The 19,601-nt window shown below is 40.8% G+C and overlaps 1 protein-coding gene across 5 annotated transcripts in view; it reads left to right on the forward strand.

Moving 5' to 3' along the window:
- Window positions 1-12,594: 12,594 nt before the first annotated feature.
- KLC1 (kinesin light chain 1) overlaps window positions 12,595-19,601 on the forward strand; it is a gene marked incomplete at its 3' end in the record, with an annotated part of 50,003 nt that continues 42,996 nt past the window's right edge. For all 5 annotated transcript variants that reach the window (XM_084288051.1, XM_084288053.1, XM_084288052.1 and 2 more), the window contains exon 1: window positions 12,595-12,931. The remainder of the gene's footprint in view (window positions 12,932-19,601) is intronic.

Raw genomic sequence — 19,601 nt, forward strand, 5'->3', positions numbered from 1 at the left:
TAGACTTTTTTTTACCTTTTATTTCAAGAATATCTAAAACATTCCCCGTCCAAAATAACCAAGAAAACTATCAAAAGCTTTCATCATCTATATTAAATGGAACATATCTCTTCTGTCACATTTCTACTGCAGAGACATAGCTCATACAACATGGTTCAGTATGCTGTGCCCGAACTTGGGTCAGAGAAAGTCTTCAACTATATTAGCATGTAACACAAAAATGTCTCATTTTGCAGCGGTTGTCTAGGGCAGGAGTTACCCACAGTAATACAACATGTTTGAAGGAACAAGTATGACTTGTGAGAGTATACACACTATTGATTTAGAATAATCCATTTTTAAAAAATGTGACTTTCTATTTTTAATGAAATTTTAATATAAAATTTCAGATAAATGACTAAAGCAATAGATGGGGTCTTCTTAGATAGAACATCCAGAGTATGGAAAATTCAGTGTCTTATCATACCGTTCAATGGACTGATTGTTTTGATGCAGTGCTTACTGAGAGGATCTTCTTATAAAAAGTATGCTGTCAAATGAAGCATGTTTCCCCAAAGCTACGCTGTAGGGAAGGTTCTGGTTTTGGAAATGTGAGTTCTGTAGCCATTGACCTGTTTTTCCTATCTAAACATGGCATGATTTATTCATAAGCTTTTTCAGCTTGAGCAAAAATTGGCTTGTTGGTACTAATGAACTAATGATTCCTCTGGAAAATTAAATATTAATGAGACCATAATGGATCACAGTGTTTCATACAATGATGATATCATTGGGGTTAAAATGGTCACTGAATTGTGGTTCTAATAGGTGTGTTATTAGTAAATTAACATATCTATTAATAGTGTCTGAGGTGGAAAAACAGTGGTTCTAGGAGAATATTATTTTGAATGCTATTTACTACATCAAAGGTAAAAGGTATATATTTATTAAAAAGATAGAAAATGATATGTTTATTTAGGGAAATATGGTTTTGAAATAGATTACTGTGGCTATGTAAATGTAATTCTTCAGGGCTTTACATTAAATCACATGTTGCAGCATGTGTGCTTTGACCACAGTGTGAATGCACATTTTAATAAACAATTTCAATGTAAAATGTGGGAAAATGACTGGATAATGTATGAAAATATCTCCAAAAGGCAGAGCCCAGAAGCCCAGTGGACTGGTGGTTGATAGCCATATGTTCTGACAGACCATGCTTAAGGTCCCCAAGGTAGTTTCACATGCTGTAAGTGGGTAGAGGTCAATCAAAAGAACCACTTCCATCTGAGCTGCTCACTTCTGTTAACACAAACACTTTGGTGTCTGCCAGCTGAGCGAGATGATGAAACTGACTCACTACTAGAACTAATCCAAGTAAAAAAGTGGTAGATGTCAGTTGAATTAATGAGCCTCAGCATGCAGATAGAAGAATTCTACTGGTGGCATAAGGGAGATGTGGGAATGGAGATGGAAGGTTTGGATCGCACTTCAGTCAACTCGCAGTAGTTGTGAACTACTTCAAATCTCTGCTCTGTTTCATTGGAGCTACTCCTTAGTATGCAACAGGGAACACTTTCAGTAACAAAAACACAGTTACAAAACTGACTTCTGAGTATGTATTCTTATGTCAGTCACCTGAAAACAAGGTAATCGGCATAAGATGGATCATATGGGGATTCTGCTCTGAGATACTCGTAGGTGAAGTTCCTGCCTTTAAGGCATTTCCTGCATTAAGGTTCTGTGTGGCTTGCTGGGCTCCTTCATCTAAAGCCTACCAAAGAAGCAAGGCATGTGTTGATTCGGTAAGCGGTGAGCTCTGATTTAGAATATCTAATAAAGCCACCGTGAAAAGATGCTATTAAAAGTGATCCATCTGAAATTCTGAGTCTCATTACCAAAACCACATACATTTACCAAGATAATTACACTTTCTGAAGTCAAAGGCCGTATCATTTTTGCATTAATTTTGGTGTTTTTTTCTTGACTCAGAACAGTTGTAGTAATGCGAGCTGCTTTCACTTATTATTGATTATAAATCCTTTATGCATCAAAGCAAGAAAGAGGAGCACCCATAGACTACTGAAAATAACTTTATGTATACAAAGGTCTGCTACAGTAACTGGAGCTACTGAAATAGATCAAAGAGTGACTTTTCAATGTACGTTATCTGAGTATAGGAAAAATGCTGAGGAGTGTTCTCATCATCTGGGTATTTAGCTAATCCTGTCAGAAGGAACAGCAATATTTCATATTTAGTAGTGTCAGCATGTGTCTTTTTAATCTGTTTCATCCATAAATGCATAATAAAGCAACAACGTTTTGGTAATATTCAACTAATTTTAGAAGGTTTGTAATGACTTGGAGATGGTTGTGTTCTGGGAATCCTGGGGGGGGTTGTTAATTCTTTTGCTAAGAATTTCTCTACTGGAGCATTAATTTCAATAGAATATGAGAGGGGTAGGAAGAAGTGTCAGATGAGAGTTGACAGGCAGACAAACTAAAGGTTGGTTTGAAGTGATTCCAGCGCCCTGAAGGATCTGAACACCTTAACCTTTGTGAAATAAATCACATTTCTCAATTTTATTACAGTTTCAGAAGTAATGGTAGAAACTACTGAGAATGTTTAACTGAAAATTCCTAGTGAAAAAGTTTAGTTCAAAAGTCCAATTCGTTATGTAGAAGCTGACACTTTTTTGCCTCTTTTTAAGGGGGCTCTTCTGTTTGCAATTTTCAACTTCCACTGTCACTAAGCAATATTAGTAACCTACAGGGCAATCAGATTTAGCCAAATGAGAATTTAATTTACATCCTGCCCAGAGGGCAAGGGCCACGCTTTTGCATAAGGACTAGGAGATTGAAGTATTTTCAGGAAATAATAATATATGTCTGGACCTCTAATATACACAAATAACATGTTTATATTAAAAACTGTATCCCCTGATTGTTGTAATCTGAGTCACAAAGCAATAAACCCATAAATAAATACTCAGGTTCATTACTCAAAAAATAACAAATGCAATTTACTTTATTTCTTATGAGTTTATTTCTTAAATGGTTATTTCTTAAGTACTTGGAATGTAATCATCTTGAAATGCATTCTCATCAATAGTCATTACTGCAGAAATTATTTCTTTGTACCCGGACTTTGCATTCGTTAATGGATTAGGATCTACCCACGTATTCTGAGATTTAGTTGACTGACGTATTCAAATAGCTGATGCTGCGGAAGTGCAAAAGCAGTACTTTTGGCTAGAAATAGCAAAGACAAAAGATTACATGATTTCTTTTAATACGTGATATTATTCAGGAGAAATATTTTATAGTACTACCCACTGTCTCAATCAGAGTTTTAGAAGCCACGTAAATGCTCTGAAGACAACATCTTTGTTTCTTACGGCAGCCTGTGTTGTCTTACTGGTACAAATGAGATACCCACTGAATCTATTCCTTACGTTTTGGAGGGGAAAGCACGGTGATTTTTTGTTCTGGTGTACTCAGGTTCTCATCCTGAGGGCTGGCTCAGGTGTGTTCTCAGCAGGGCCTGCAAGGGCAGGAGACAGCAAGAATGGCTGCGTGCATTGCTTGGCTGCTGGGACTGCCAGGAGGCAATTAGCACTTAGTATAAACTGGAGGAGCCCTGAAGCTGCTTTGATGGACCATGACTGGCAAGAGTTTCCAACAGCCCCCGTGCCTGTCAAAAATTGCTGTCATTCAGCAGTGGTCTGTTCACACCACCGCCTCCAAAGGATCCACTGATCTGATTCAGCGGCAGAATTGGCTGTGATATCCTTCATCAGCTGAGCCAAAACACATCAACAGGCAAAATGCAAGCTTCAGAAACATGAGAAATCCGTGTCACTATTCATACCTCATTATTAAAGAACTTCTTGTTGACAAATTTTAGCTCCGACTTCGTAACAAATCCTTGCCAGGGAAAATTTTCAAGTGATGATTGATTGGCTGTTTTTAAAGGGATCCAGAAAAGTTACAGATTTTAATGTCTAGAATTTTTTGAGTAAACAGAAGTCTAGATTAATCAATTAATTAATTAATTTAATTAATTATTAAGCAGGGGGATCTATTCTGCAAAACAGATTCTGTAGTCAGGGCTATATTAGAGGGCAAAATCCATGAATTGCAAATTTCAAAAGGGATTAATTGACTGCCTTGATTGCTTTCCAATTGATTTCATTATATCTGGAGTGTCATATAGAAAATAGGTGGTATGACACGCATAAATATTCTGTAAAAAGCCACAGTAAAGCAGTCCTGACTCTAGTAGCTGTAGGAACTATAAATATTTAGGTAGAAAGCTCTTGACCAAGATTGTGAGACTGAAAGACAAAATGGAAACTAAGTTTCAATGAATATGTAAGAAAATGTCTTCTGAATGTCTCTTATATTTACCAAAATATTTCATTTTTAATCTCATGTTTGGAAAACCTCCAGTTTCCTCAGGCCTTGTGAAATTTTTTTACCGTGAAAAACAGAACAAAATCCTAAGCTAACTATGATGTGAGTAAATAGCCACAGGTGCTAATTTGTGTTAAAGGAAAATTCAGCTCACTTCAAAGAAAAAATCAACTCTGCCATAGGACATTACAGAGCAATTTTAATTGGAAAGACATAGTAAAAATTAATTCATTTGCTATGCTCCTCTGTTGCTGCTTCTCCAGTGCTCCTAACCAGTGGTCGTAGGACTGACTCAAATAGGCTGATGCTGGGAGAATGTGGCTGAAGAGTAGCCCTTGGACAGGGCATTTTTCCGTCTTAGGAAGATTTTTCTCAGGCGTTTGAATCACAAGGTTCATGCTGCTACTTTAAAAGCAGCAAAGAAGCTTATTACTTAGTGTCTTGAGTCTGTAATTCATAGGTATTATCTAACTGCCGCTTAGAACCCAGTGTTCAATTTCGTCTGTAATTAACAATGTCATTTCAACTTTTAGTTCTTTTATGCATTTATATGTAAATTGGAAAAGCAATCTGGCTTATTTACAGTATGAACTTTGTTATAAGGCACTACCCGATAGACTTCAGAAGCAAAAATTCAAAGGGAAAGAAGGTAAATCAAATTAATGGGAAGGCCAGCAACACAGCATTCCAGCCTCCTTTGGCTGTAAAATGAGTGGGATGGGAAACAACAAATGTGTGAACCGTCCTTTAAAGATATTTAGAGAGCTTTCTGCACTGATGCGTTATAAACCTGGCAGTAACATTTTTTATGGTTATGTAGTTAATTATAAGGATTTGGGGCATGGTAAATTGCTGCTCACAATGGAACCGTTTATTGGGTAAATTTCTGGTCAGTGTTGTACACTGATGAAGGAAGATGGTATTATTCATCGGGCTATTCTGTGTGAGTCACCAGAGCTTTCAAGCATACGGTCATGGTGTACTTTGTGGCCCTTCAGCGTGTAATAGCAAGCATAACAGCGTGTAGGCAATACATTTCCCTTTCATGGCTAGTTTATATGATATCAGTTGTTCCCAGCTTTCTCCTAGTGTTTATTGAGGCATGTTTCTGTTCCTGTTTACAGTTCGATTATTTTCAATGACTAGGGTTTGATAAACTGTGTAAAACTGCACTCATGGAACCAATTTCAATGTTTTTCAGACTTCCATTAAAATATAACTAATATTTTAAATATTAAGGAATAATTTAATGTTAGCGTAGCCGGATTAAAAAACACTGCAGATGGCTTGTTCCAATAATTCCCCCCGACGTCCCCAGGAGACTGGTTAATTGATGTGACTGAGTGAACTGATCCATGTAACCAAAGCACTTCTAACAGCCCATGTATTTTAGGTGATGCTCAGGTTTAGAGGACTCTGGTGGCATTTTTTTCCTGGAAAAAAATTACTAAAAGCTCTGCTTTCTGTGAACTAAATTATGCCCAGTTGGCCACCAAAGTCAAAGCTCAAGAAGACATGCTTTGAATTCCTATTTTTAATTTTTCTCCCTTTCTTAAAGTAAAATTGTAGCCTCAGAGTATCAGTGATGGCCTACATGCTGATGAGGTAACTGCATTTACCTTAGCCAGTTTCTGCATAGATTACAGCTCACCTAAATTGAGCCTGGCCTTTTTGGCACAAGGAAAACTTTCAGAACATGATCTAATGCAGCAGTGTCTGCCAAACTTGACAAATGAGTAACATCCCTTCACCGGCTCTTCTGTAATGTTCTCTTGAACAACAGTACACAGATGTAGGAGGAATCCCTCTCTTCAGAGAAAGAAAGAAACAGGCTGGTTTCTAAGGCCTGCAGGAGTGACTTAAGCAATCATTTCACCAATGTTTTAAGTCTTAAGACTTGACAAGAGTGATATACATGTCTTCTATATCATTGCAAAGATACAGAAGTGACATGTGTCTGTGGCATGTCTTTGAACTTAATACATTTCAGTGGATTTCTCTACCGTCCATCATGAAAACGTTAAAGCAGATTAAGTTTAAAGAAAAAAAGAAAAAAAAAAAGATAAAAATAGAAAAAAAAAGAAAGATAAAAATAGGATTTACATCTGAAACCGAAGCCAAAACTCTTCACAATACGTATTTGCAGTGGGAAGAAGGAGGCAGCAAGGAGAGTGAATTCATATCCAAACCCCTGGGAATAATACGATCATCTCTCCTTATCCTGCACCTGCTCTATTTCCCAGCAGGGATACGATGGGGAACAAAATGCCTAGCACAGGCTGTTCTGTTTCCTATTGATTTCCACAGTGACTCTGCCCTTCTCAGCCCCACGTACTGCGTACTATCCATCTAGCCAAAGGCATATTCACAGAAGCTGTTTTCTGGAGAGGCATAATGGGTCATTGGCCCAGAAGCTACAGAAATAGTTGTCACACAGCAGAAACGTTTCCATTTCCCTTCCCCTTGGGACAAACTCTTACAATAAATTCCCTGGTCCTGTGCAGCTCAGTATGTCTTTGGTTTGAATACCCTTTTAACCAAAACAGACTCCAAAAATGAGAAGTGAATGTAAAATGGGCTTGCATTAAATACAAGAAATTGCAATCAATTTTGCCTGGATGCCAAACGGATTTGGTGCAATTCCATACAGGGAATATTAGTTAAGGAGGAGAGAGTAGCATTTAACAGAAGAATTGAAAGGTGGATAAGGGTTCCGCAATTACTGCAGCATGTGCAGAAAAGCAATACATCAGCAGAAAGGGAGATTAATGACAAATCAGACTGAGGAGCAAACATTTTCAATAGTGATCATGGCACAAGATTGTAGCATGTTACGCTCATGAAAGATTAAACAAATAGGGGAAAAGAGGGACAGCTGGAATAGTTAGGGAGATGTAAAATCTCTCCTACAAGAGATAAAGGGTTCAGTTTGTTTAGCCAAGCAACTTGGTGGTCAGGAAGGGAGAAAGGAGTGCAGAATCCTCTGGACAGGTGAGTGGAGGGAGGAACACCTGAGGGGTTTACCCTGGGAGAAATGTCATTTCATGAGGAATGATTTCAGCATATAAAAGAGAGGTGTTACATTTGAGGTCTTCCTTAGAAATGCAAACACACAGAGGAATGGGACTACAGAAAAAGTGATTTTCATAATGAAACTCTGGAGAATTTCATGAGAAGAAAGTACCTAAAACAAAGGCTCCTTTGCTATGCAAAAATCCCTACAACCACCACCAGTATTATCAAGGTGAGAGTCTCAGCTAATCTAATTGCAAGTAATCTGTCAGCAAAGCCTGATGCATTAGCAAACCTCCATAAAGGAATGCTGACAAACCATACAGGTAACAAACACCGGGTGTTGAAAGAAAGGGAGGGGAGAATGTAAGCAGGATTAAAGCAGGCACTCTGAAATAGATGGAGGTCATCTTCCTGTTTTCTGTCTGTAGATAAGAAACACACAGTTTGAACACAGGTTATTGAAGATTTTGTGTTTGGAAGAGTATTTTCGTTGGGTTTGTAGAATAAAATTTTCCTACCAAATCAGGCCTTATCCCAGCAGACAGACAAAGGAGCACTGTCGTATTGTATTGCAATCTGAATGTCCTTCCTCTAGTAGTAGCCAAGTTTGTGATACTCTGCCAACACAGTGATGGTGATTCCCTCTGAAGGCTTTAACACAACTTCTCCAATGGTTCAGTCACTGAGGTAAGTGAATAGAAAAAGAAATTAACTTCCTGCGACTCATACAAAGTGATTAATAACTCTTATCATCTTGAATGAGCAACTAAAACCCCAAGAGAGAATAAACTCAGTGAAAAGGAAGAGTATAGAGGGAGGAAAGGAGCATAAATGGAATGCTCTCCTAGCTGTATAAGCACTAAAAGTCATATGGAGCGAATATGGAGAAGAAGGTGCTGGTAGTTAACTACCAGCTGACTATAGAACATGAAAGCAAATAAGGAAGATCATTTCATCTTTCAATGAAATTAGAGGTGTGGCAGAAGCAAAGAAGGAACAGCAATTGCTGGCTGGGCAGAGTTGTATGTACAGGTGTGTGCAGTCCCTTCTAGAGGTGGGAACCTACTTACATGCAGGGAGTGAAGATGCAAGTCTGAGTATCATCAGAAACTCCAATGCCAACCCTTAACCTGTTGGGTATTTTGATGCTTAAAAGTAGGATCTTGGGAAATAATGACAATGCCCGTAAATTCATATAGCATGGAGTACTATAGTTTGTCAAAGGGTGTGATTCTCAACTGCTTGATCATTTATTACTTTGAAGATCACAGTAGAAGTTGGACTATATTGTCTAATATTTTTCTTCATATTCATATATTAATGTTAACATGCAAATAGTCTGTTTCTAGCATTCATCTGATTAACTGTATTAGCTGAGTGGTTTTTTTTTAATAGCAAATGTTTTGAAACTAATCAAATGGGCTTAAATCCTCATTATCTTTTGGGTTTTAACAATGCCACTGCCTGGTAATAGCTACGAGATGAAAAGAATTCTGGATAGCAAAATGTAAATGTCTACAGTAAGCATCCTGCTCTCCTTAAAAAAGTAACAGAAATTTACTCATGAAATGGCCTGTTGAAGTTGAATTACACTGCCTGCTTTATTTTCTTTTTATTTCACTATGGATAAAGAATGGCGGAGAGAAGCATGCCCACTTTCATTTGTTACCAGTTTCTACCAATCTTTGTGACTCTGAAAAAGGAGAATTCACTTGTGTGGAAATGAAACATATTGACTTTGGAAGCAAGATCATGTTCAGTATTTATTTTATGTAGTACTTTAATGCTATACCAAATAGTGGGTTTCCTATGGTATGATTGGGCATCTTGACTATGACAATGAGTCTGTTACACCGGAGTACCTAAACTTAGGAGGAAAGTCTTCACTCAGAGGGTGGTGAGGCACTGGCACAGGTTGCCCAGAGTAGCTAGGGCTGCCCCATCCCTGGAGGTGCTCAAGGCCAGGTTGGATGGGGCTTTGAGCAGCCTGGTCTGTTGGGAGGTGTCCCTGCGCATGGCAGGGGGTTGGAACTGAGTGATCTTTATATTCTCTTCCAACCCAAGCTTTTCTATGATTCTAAGGATCTATGAACTCCATGCTAACAAGGGATCTCTACATGCAATAATTTGCAAATACATACAAAGTAGCTAGGCTAAAATTGTGTCTGGGACAGAATACTTTACACTTTTGAGTTTCCTGTTTTCCATAAAGGGCATTCTTGTAGGAAATACAAACTAAAAGCACATGCAACGGTCAAGCAATAGTGATGAAAAGCCAGATGGGTTGCTGAATCTGGCCTTTCAATATTATTGCCAGAATGCTTTTAAACAGCACTTTAGGAGCAATTGAAATTGTTCCAATGTAAAGCTTTATGGTAGCCCATATTTATAGAATGAACTTATGGATTTTCTATGACTGCAGGCTTAGATTTTAAAAACTTCTGTCTCTTTTGGAGGAAAGAGCCTCTAACTCCAGAGGATATATATATATTTAATAACAATGGTAAAATAAAGAGACATACACTTCTTAAACAAAGTGAACCCGAATTTCTTATAGAGGCTTGCTGTAATTGTGGATGTCAGTTAAATTAACTCTTAGTTTGCTGTGTGTATTTCTCACACTGTTGCACCTCAAAACCTAAGAGCTTTCTGCTGCATTAGCTAAACTGTTTGCTTTTTCCCCTCCTAATGTGAAAACTAAACCCTCTTCTGGGAGAGGAGGGAAACGGGTATATTGAGAATAAAGAATTCAGCATTCTCAATAATATGTTTTGGGATTTTGTTGTAGTGCCCACTCAGATGTCTGCAGAAAAGCTGTGACCTTGTTGATGGTAGACAGAGAACATTCTACAGACAGCATGTCTAGATCACTTCATCCTAAAAACAGGGCACATAGCATAACTAGTTCCCTAAGAGAAGATGGAAATGTGGAGAGCAAACAGCTTTACTGCTAGAGGAACAGGGATAATTCTTATGTAGATGGCACAGGAAAAACAAGATCCAATTGGAGAGGAACTTGTGATTTTCAGGTCAGGCAGGAGCCTGAGGGAGAAGCATGCTCCCCAAGTCTCTTTTGTGTCTGCTCTTCTCCTGTGTGCCATAAACAGAGGGAAGTGATACTGCGCTTTGGTTCCATTGAGCTAAGCAGCCTTCCTGCACGAGGGAGCTTATAGTGTGTATACTTACCTGGGAAATTGCAAGCATGCATATACTTCATTAGGCAGCATATTATGAATCAGGGTCATAGCTGGAGTAGTTGCTTTGTTCAAGAGATACTCAGATCCCTTGGGTAAGCAGCTAATTGCAGGAAACCTTTGAAAGCAAACGTGTGATAGGAAGAAAGCAATGAATATTATTTATTCAAAAGACAGGAGAGGTTTCTTTGAATCAGTTCTCTTGCATAATTATGTAATTAGGGCATGTTCTATTTTTAATTAAATCTCTTGCATATTCATGGAAATCCTATGAACTTGTGGACCAATAGGCATGGCTCTTTTAAAAATGCAGTTTGTATAAAGGAATGCCCTTCAATTTTTCCCCCCCTTTCATATTTATTTCAAACACATATTTCACATCATTATACACAGTTTGCCTGGCCAATGCCCTGACTTCCCTGTCAGGACAAGCTACAGTGTGATGATAAACCACTAATACAAAATTGCCATAGGAGTATTTTAAATGGAGATGAAAAACGCAAGAAGCTGCTGCTCTGAAGTACCAGTATCACAGCTGGTTTTTGTTGGAAAGCTTGACCCGTGCAAGATAAGAATCAGAAGAATTCAGGAAGTATACAGTTCCCTCAGCTTTTCAAACCCAGCAGTGACTCTGCACTCGCAGTCTGTAGCCGATCCATTTTCTTCTAATTTTGTTTCTGTTGGCCTTAGAATCACAGAATCATCTAGGTTGGAAGAGATCTCCAAGACCACCTAGTCCAACCTCTGACCTAACACTAACAAGTCCTCCATATGAGAGTCTTTTCCTGTTCTTACACTTCTCTGACTACTACATTAGCTTTGATTCCCTCTTCCTCTTAGGAGTCTTGCTTTCTCACCTGATCCTTGCTGTCACATCTGCCATTTTGTAAATTTGTTCAATGTTTTATGTGAGTGCAAACAGTTTTAAGCATACCTTTATACAATTTACCATTGAGGTGAGGATGCACATTTTGATTTTCCACTACACCTCCATATGTTTCTATAAGCTTATGATTCATACCTATACATACTGCAGGAGTTACGCATGTGGTGCTGGGGTGATAATGCACCATAATATTCTGTCTAGACGTTAATAATACCCTTATAAAGTTAGTCTGTCACTGTCCCCTGATGACTCCCAATATACATTGCACTGCTGCATTATATTTAACTGTTTTTCATCTCGGACCTCAATTTCTTCCTTCAATTCTTCTTCATTTCTGATTAATGTGTATCCTGTGGAACATTAAACAACATGAAGAAAACACTGTGACCATTCTTTCTTCGTTAGAGGGAGTGGGAGTGAATTGGAAGCTGCAAAGTAGTTCTTGTGACACGTGTCACCGCCTTTCTGATGAAACTCTTAAATTTCATGCATAAACCTGTCCAACAGCAGGGATCCTTCAGTGGATCCAACGTGCATCCATGACAAGGGTGTTGAAACACGCAAGGAGCACCCAACGAGCCCAGAGGGGGCACCCAGCCTTCTCCTCAGGATTTGGGCTTCTGCCTGCTTTCCTGGGTGACTCGTACACCACAAGCTGCTGCTGCTGCTCCAGAGGGGTTCAGCTGGAGCATTTACGAGTCTCGCTGTCAGCAAACCCTAAAACTCCTCAGACACCCAAAACACCTGACACCACCATCACCAGCAGTACCCAACCCCAGTGCCTGCCCAGCCCTGCGACACCTGACGGGGCATTAAGGAAACCCCGCATTTTGCCCCGGGCAGAGCCCGGACACAACCCGAGCCCCCTCCTCGGGGCGGTGAGGGGGGTGCTGTGAGCGGGGGGCTCTGCCCCTTCCCGCTTCCCCTCCCCGCCGAGCGCCATGGCGGCGGGCACGGCGCTGAGGGGAGGGAGAAGAAGGGCGCGCAGGGCCCGCTGGGAGAAGGAGGGGAGCCGCCATGTTGGGCGGGTCTGTGGGCCGTGCCGAGCCGTGCCGAGCCGTGCCGGTGGGCGGTGTGGGGCGGTGTGGGGCGGGGGCAGCACCAGCAGCCGGGGCGGTGGCTGCCAGCAGCTGTCAGCGCCCGCTCCTCAGGGGCCCGGGCCCCTCGCCGAGCGCACCGCGGCCGCCGCTGCCGGGCTTGTCAGCTCCTCACGGGAAGCAGCGAAGGCGCCGCGGCGCCCACCCTCTTCCTCACCCCTCCTCGCCCTACAGAACCCTTTTCCTTCCGCCCGCCCATCGCTGACATCCTTCCTCCGGTCGCCTCCTTTCCTTATTTCCCCCCCCCCTTCCCCCCTTTCCCCCTTCTCCCCTTCCCCGGGCTGCGCGGCCCCCGCCGCCCCTGCGAGCGCTGCGCACATCGCCCGAGCCTGCAGCACCGAGCGGTGAGCCGGGGGGGACGGGGATGGGGACAGGGACAGGGACAGGGACAGGGACGGGGGGGGCACCGGCCCCACACCGCTGCCTTCCCCTTCCTCTCGGCGCAACAACAAAAGGACCCCCCGCCGCCCCGCTGACAGCCGGCCCCCGCCGCCTGGGGTGCCTCGGCTCGGGTGGTTGGGGTTTCTTTTAATTTATGAGGCTGGGAGGTGGCTTTCCCCGTTGTTCCGTGTCCCCCTGCTGATCCGCTAGAGCCGAGGCATCCTCCCGGAGGCTTTGGCTTTGTCCCTTCCCCTTCCCTCCCTCAGCGCTGCGGTGCCGGCCCGGCGACGCCCAGGGAGGGGGCCCGGGGGCTGAGGGGGATGGAGCGGGGTGAGGGGGTTTGGAAGGGTCTGAGGGGGGCTGAAGGGGTCTGAAGGAGCCTGAGGGGGGCCAAAGGGGTCTGAGGGGGACCAAAAGGGTCTGAGGGGGGCCAAAGGGGTCCGTCGGCCTCGCCCATCCGCCGCGGTCAGCCCGTGTCCGTGCGGCGCTTTTGTTTTTCCTTCGCCCGTGCTCGGGTTTGGCTGCTGGGGTTTGCTGCTCCTTCTGAAATGGTGGAAGGAGAGGCGGAGACAGCTTCCAGCTCGGGTTTTTTTTGTCAATAGGGACCGGATTTATGCTGTACAGGTCACCCACCCGCCGTGCTGCGCGCTGAGGTCTTAACACTGAGATCTCGGCCAGATTTGTGCGGTGCTAAAATGATGAAGGAAATCATGGATTAGGAACACGTTACCCTGGCAAAATGGCCCTAATCCCTACCTGACTTTACTGATAACTGCATCTTTTGGGCACAGATCAATTAGAAAGACACTTTCCGGTCTTTTTCATCCTGGCTTTGCGTTCCTAATGTTTGTAGGTAACAAGATGTCTGATTTGTAAAGCTGCATATCAGTTGTCTGTGATCATAAAAAGGGACTTGCCTCCTTACTGAACGCTGTGTTATGAGCATACTGAAGCACATTTTAACAACCAAAGCAGCATCACCTAAATTAACGCTACTGACTAGCTTGTTGAAGGCTACTAAATCAATGAGGGTGCTTTTACTCTATTATTTTTTCCCCATTACTCATTTCCCTTGGCGCATATGACTTAAATGTAGCAGCGGTATTCAAGTACCAAACATGGAGTCAAAATACAAAATCAGAAAGTAAAAGCAGCCAGAAAAGAGCGAAAGTTTGTTCTTATACTTTGCTTTGAACAGCAAAATGGTGAGCAGTGTCACTCATAATATAAATTCTTTTGCAGCTGTGCATAAAAATATATTAAATGAGGGCTCTTAAAGTACCATTTTAGTGCTCTTACAGCTGGCAGAAGGTTTAGTAACATTTACTCTATGAAGTAATTATCTGTTTTACTTCCCCTTTTGTACTTGCACTTCACTTAAATAGGAAACTTATGTCCAAAGGGTGTCCATTGGAAAGCTAAAAAGGAACCTTCGAGATTTGGACAGCTTAGCATTTTAATTTTAAAAAGAAATGTTTCAAACTGTTCTGGAAAATAGCTTTATTTTAATTGATTATGAATTCCAAAGCTTCAGCGAAACATGATAGAGGATATTATAACCCTAGGATTATAGATACAATTGAAAGTAACACATTCAGCATTTACTGGAAGCAGAGAGAAAACCGATCCAGATGGTGATTCTGAGCAGAAGACCTCATATTTTGTAAGTCACTTACAGATTTTTTTTTTTGTGAACACATGGTTTCAGAGAACCGTTTTGTGAAACTGTGACAAATATGGAAAACTAGTTGTTCCATTTAGATATGCTTTTTATATAATGCAGAACCATGTAGTAAAATGCAGAGCTTTTTAAGTTGTCAGTTCCTGAAAGACACACACACAACAATGCAGTATCACTTCTGCATCATGTTGCAGTTAAAGTTTGGCAACCTTTCTGTTTCCTGAAGGATGATGAAGGAACTGGACAATTCCATTAATGAGAAATTCCAACAGCAATTCAAGTCTAGATTCCATTCATTTTCTAATCAAAGAAAACATGCTATGATATCTAATTTCAAAAGGGAATAATGCTACTCCCAAAATGTCTTGTGAAGTTGCATCAATTACTGTTCATTAAAATATTGTGACATGCCAGCAGTGCCTTATGGAAACTAATTTTAAAAAAGGCTTTCTTCAGTGAAGGAAGAATCATGTTCAAAATCATAAAAGAAAAATTTGCAGGAGTCCAGAATACAATCTACTAAACATTTTGACATACAGTAATGAAAACAATGCAGTACAGATGCATAAGGGATATAAGAGCAATTGCTGCTTGCTCTGTTTATGAAGAACTTACCAAGATGATGTCAGAAAACCCTCACTCGTGTGCTACCCTTAGGCAGTATACGTCTCTCTCTGTATATCTGTGTGTGTGTGTTTGTATCTATATGTGTACACACGCATACCTACATGGCTGTCACTTAATTGGGAGCTTGGGGAAATACTGTAGCCTCTCATTCTGCTCTGAGTCCACTTAATGCAGCTTCTGTTTCTCTTGAGACATCGTGGGCTTGTGCTCTTTCATCTCTAATTCTGCTTGGCTTCTCTGGAAGACATATGAGTGGATTTATTCTGGTATTAACAGCATCTTTTCAGATGTGTATCATAATTATTTTAAAACTTAATTCAGTGTACGAATAGTTGTTAATAATATTATGAAAATAATATTTTCATAAGGGAACTGGAAAATGAGTGAGTTTGGGAACATTCATAAAGAAGCAAAATATACTTTTGTATTTAAAGTTGAAGAGTTTGGTAGCAGGTGGTGGTGAGGAAATGCCTACTAGGACTATTTAAATAAACCTTTTGTGGTCTGTCTGCTTGCAGGTATAGTTCAGCATGACACATCTATCACAAAAATGGGATGTGGCCAATTCCTTCATCATTGCAACAGAAGTGGCTAGTCACAGGCTTTCCTCTTAATACAGCCTGGATAATACTAGATTTCCAAGGCGTTTTTTCATTGATTTATAAAAACATACTAGGTACCTTGACCAAAGTTTAGAAAAACATTTATTTTAAATGTTAACTCTCATTTTCCTTAAAACAAAATCATTGAGCATATAACGTCTAACAGATACCACATAACAGTCAAATACATTGCTCATGTTAAAAAAAAAAGCCTTTTTGACTTCAAAATACAGCTGGTTGTAATGGTTATATCCTGAGTCATGCTCAGCCTTGGGTATTTTTGAGGTACTAAAGCTTTCCCAATAATTTTCTGTAGTGAAACATTTTTCTGTGTAATAGCAGGCTGTAGAAATAAGTGTGCTTTCTTTGAAAAATTATTTATCAGTCACCAAAATCAATTAATGCCTGAGAAGAAAAAGATGCCCTCCTGCTAGCTTAGATTTGCTGAGATGCTTCTGTTGCTTGTACTTATAGAATTTGAATCAAGCACTTTGTTAGAGGGTAAGAGCCAAAATTATAGATCCTTTCAGTGATGTAGGAATTATTTCCACAGGGTTTTGTGTGAGGTTCTTTGACAGATGACACTGTGATTGTTTTGGAAAATGTTTTATTGTCCTAGACAGTTAGTATAATTAATAATGACAAGCCATAGCAGATAGGCAAGCATGAGAGCTGAGGATGTATGCTTCCAGTACCTGAAATATATTTCAGTGTGTGAACAAAGGACTTGTTCTCAGAGGGCAAACGCTAAAGCACAGTTAATACTAGTTTTCTTTATACAGTATAAACAATTAGCATATCTAATTTCTCATACTTGATAGTTTCTTCAGACTGAGTTAGCTAAGAAAACAGATGCAAGTAATAGTATCTGACTGTTGATATAATCACTGTTTGGTTCTCTGAATCCAGCTTATCTCCCTTGGGCTCTGCTGTTTAACTATTTTTAGTACAGTCAGAAAAACACTATTTACCCTAGAAGCAGTTTTGACCTGCAGGTGGAATTGAACTGAGTTTTTCAAATAATTATTATTGGTCATCTTTTTTTGTGTGTTCAAAATCATGTGATTGTGTGGTCTTCTACTCCAAATACGCTTTCCCCCCTGTTGTCTACATAAACATGCAGATTTTTTAACCTGGTTTCTCAATATCAGGTCTTGCCTACGGGTAAAAGTACTAAATTACTTTTTGCAGGTAGTCTTAAAACCGAACAGTTTCCTACGTTGGTTCTTTGTAAATAATTGCCATAAAACCTATTAATTATATTAAGGTGGTGTTTTGGGGGTTACATCAGACCTGTAGGTGACTTTATTATATTCTAAAGTGAATATAGCGACAAATGTAACCCATCAGTCAGTAGTGCTATCTGCCTTATATATTGGTAGGGTTGGAGTGGTGGCTAACGACACCCTAATTACTATGGGATTGTAACCCTGCACTTGTATGTACCCAGAAAACCATGTAAAAAGTTAATGATGCACTAATTAACATTGATAAGGTCAAGAAATGTCTGATTTAAAGCTAACCTTTTTGGTAATAGTTAATATCTGCTTTTCTTACATTGTGTGTTTTATATATGTTCCAGGAAACAAAGCTGTATCTAAAAACATTTTTTTTTAAATGACGATACTTAACTTTTTCAACATTATCAGCTAACTGGCTGTCTATCGTAAATCTTAGTATTTATGGCTGATATACAACCACTGATTACATACCCATAAACTGTTTCTCACATCGTGTGCTGCTACCCTTTGTAGCAGTATATTGCTGTTCATATTGTGTAGCGTCCTAATGCTGTGCTTTGTCCTGCAACAGCAGCAGTTAAAAGTTAAGAGCACGCTGCAAGTGCTCTCAGTGTGTTGTTACTGGCATGTGCCGTTCCGCTGTGGAGAGGGTGGTGGTTGTAAGCTTCCTACAGGACCTGTGGCTGCATTCCTGCCATATATCTGGAGTTTGCTCCTTTCCAGCTGACAGCAGTTGAATGATTTGCCAAGCACGTTGTGCAGATTTACGGGCTCGCAGGAGAGGAGGTGGGTTCAATGGTGGGGGTGGTTCTGCTGTTTTTGCTTCTGAACACAATATGGTGCTTAAGATTGAATGCTTTTATGGATGTTCCTTTAGCAAATAACGTAGGAAGGTCACAGTTGTGTCTTCCAGCTTGAGCAGCTTCCATTTCCGAGAGGCAGCTGTTGTTCCCTCATCTTCACAAATGTGTTTTGCTGTACCCTCGGCTTTAACATTTCATTTGTTCATGTGGTTAAGCTGGATGTGTCCCTCCCAAGTCATACTGCGTTTGTGTCTTGAGACAGGAGGGATGGCTGAAGAAGCAGGGTATTTTCCCCCCGCAGGTCGATGTAGATGGTGGCTGTGTGTAATTGGATTAATGCAAGTAACGGGACAGGGAAGGAGAGGTCACAGGTTTGAGATTGGAAGGCAGCAACCTTGTAAACTGTTTCTGCTGACAAAATAGTAATATATAATCAGTGGCTAAGGTTATAGTTGCATGTTTGTTTAGTCTGGGTGCTGCTTTATGTAGTTCCACACTCCTGCCACTTGTTCCACACCCTCACTCTGTTAACACAGCTGTCTGTATGGCAGCGGGGTGACACAGATTTTGGCTGGGTTTCCGCTCCAGACTTTTTCTTTTTGTGTCTGCTTAAAATAAAAGTCCTCCTCTGATCTCATTTCTCTGTAAATCCTCTCATATCAGATAGTAGTGCACGGAAGGTGTAGGAATGCAGTTGTTTATGATTTCTTTGGGTGTAGCCCAGTTGCATTCAGTATACTGGATGCTGCTGTATTGCAATACAGAGGGTGCAGGAGTCGTGCTGATGTTTATCAGTGTGCTAGCACACTCGACAGTGACCCAGAGGTCTTGCTGGAATGAATCCTCGGGACAATACGTTCATTTTGAGGAGTGGTATACATTGAGAAGGCTCAGTGGGTGCAAAACTGATCCCTGTGCCTCCGTAAGGCAGAGTTCATTTAACAGACAGGCCGTGCTAAAAGCTGGTTGTGTTCTGCTCTGAGTGCTCTGGCACAGAGCTCTGGTCCTTGGTGGGTGTTCCCGGTGGCTTAAAACAAAGCCCAGAGAAGACAGAAAAGATTTTGTTATCATACTGATCCTGTTTTAGCCAGATGTCCTCGTTTTCAAAAATTTGTTACCCATCTGCTATCTTCTGAGAAGGCAAGAGGCACCACAGGGTGACTTTGACTGGATGGCCCAGTAATTTGCTGATACTTAATTACATCTGCTCTCCATTGCTCAGAACAGAGGTAAGGACTGATTGATGATTCAATAACTCTGCTTTTAAGCCTTTCTTACTCAGTAACAGTTTCTCTCACAGTACTTTTAAGTTGAAACTATATGCTATATGTCGTTTTTAGAGTCCATTTAGATTTTGCTGTTAGAACACAATTTATAACTTAAAAAAACCCCTGAGTGCTGACTCTGCAGAATGAAGGTAAAGATGCACGGCATATTTTCAAAAGCAGCAGTCAGTGGGATTTGAGTTACACTGCCTGCGTGTAGTTTGTGTGTCCGCTGATTCTGTTTCTTGATCCCCACCCAGTTGTTGTGCTAACAAATGGCCTGGAAATATGCTGGCTGATTTTTTTTATTTTTTTTTTCCTCTCTGCTGGTCTGGCTGCACATGGAACAATACTCAAAAATATGTGATCTGTTGCGCTTAGTGGCACAGTTGTTTTAGGAAGTGACTGTTCTGC

This window comes from Netta rufina (genome assembly GCF_964035555.1).
Source record: "Netta rufina genome assembly, chromosome: 5".
Taxonomy (NCBI): Eukaryota; Metazoa; Chordata; class Aves; order Anseriformes; family Anatidae; genus Netta; species Netta rufina.